Source organism: Cynara cardunculus (genome assembly GCF_001531365.2).
Source record: "Cynara cardunculus var. scolymus isolate 2C chromosome LG 13, CcrdV1, whole genome shotgun sequence".
Lineage (NCBI taxonomy): Eukaryota > Viridiplantae > Streptophyta > Magnoliopsida > Asterales > Asteraceae > Cynara > Cynara cardunculus.
In genome coordinates, this window is record NC_037540.1 from 38,202,497 (window position 1) to 38,203,603 (window position 1,107).

Here is a 1,107-nt window from a genome sequence, read left to right on the forward strand (position 1 = left end):
GGCTAGGTGTAGCAGTAGATGGAGTAGGTGTAGGTTGGCTAGTAATAGGTTGGCTAGGTGTAGCAGTAGATGGAGTAGGTGTAGGTTGGCTAGTAATAGGTCGGCTAGGTGTAGCGGTAGATGGAGTAGGTGTAGGTCGGCTAGGTGTAGCAGTAGATGGGGACGGAGTACCTGTAGAATCGCCCATACCTCTTCCACGCCAAATATGCGACATACGGATTTCAATCTTTTAAATAAAAAAACTTAAAATTTTGAAATCCGTCGGAAATTTTTAAGAATTTTTTTTGTGTTTCCTTTTTAATTGTAGCTTCTAAAAAAGAATAAAACATAAAAAATTCTTAAAAATCTTCGACGGATTTAAATTTTGTAAATAAAAAACTTAATTGTAATCCGTCGGAGATTTTTAAGAATTTGTTTTTTATGTTTCCTTTTTAATTATAGCTTTTAAAAAAAGAATAAAACTTTAAAAAAATCTAAAAGTTTCCGACGGATTTCAATTTTTTAAATAAAAAAACATAAAAAATTGAAATCCATCGGAGATTTTTAAGAATTTTTTTTTTGTGTTTTCTTTTTAATTATAGCTTCTAAAAAAGAATAAAACATAAAAAAAAATTTAAAAATCTCCGACGGATTTCAATTTTTTAAATAAAAAAAGTTAAAAAAAAAATTAATCTGTCGGAGATTTTTAAGAATTTTTTTTATGTTTCCTTTTTAATTATAACTTCGAAATGAGTCCAATATTGAATAGTTTTTGACTTAATTATTATATATTATATATACTGTGAAAAAATATTTTTAATATTTACGATTTATACTTTTATGGCTATTTATTTATATATATACTACATATTTTGGGGTTAGGCTGTCCAAATTGCACTGTACAATATGTTCTGAATTAATATGTTCTTGAGTTTTTTTGAAATATATATATATATATATATAAATGTATTAATTCAATCTTAATATGAGTTTCTGGACAAGAAAGAGGGTAAACAGTTGAAATTGAATTCTAAAACCCATCTTTTTTTTGTTTTTTCATGGCTTATGATTTATCAAATTTGTAGTTTTCTTTATTGGTTTTGAGTGTTTATCTTAAAACTCAAGTTT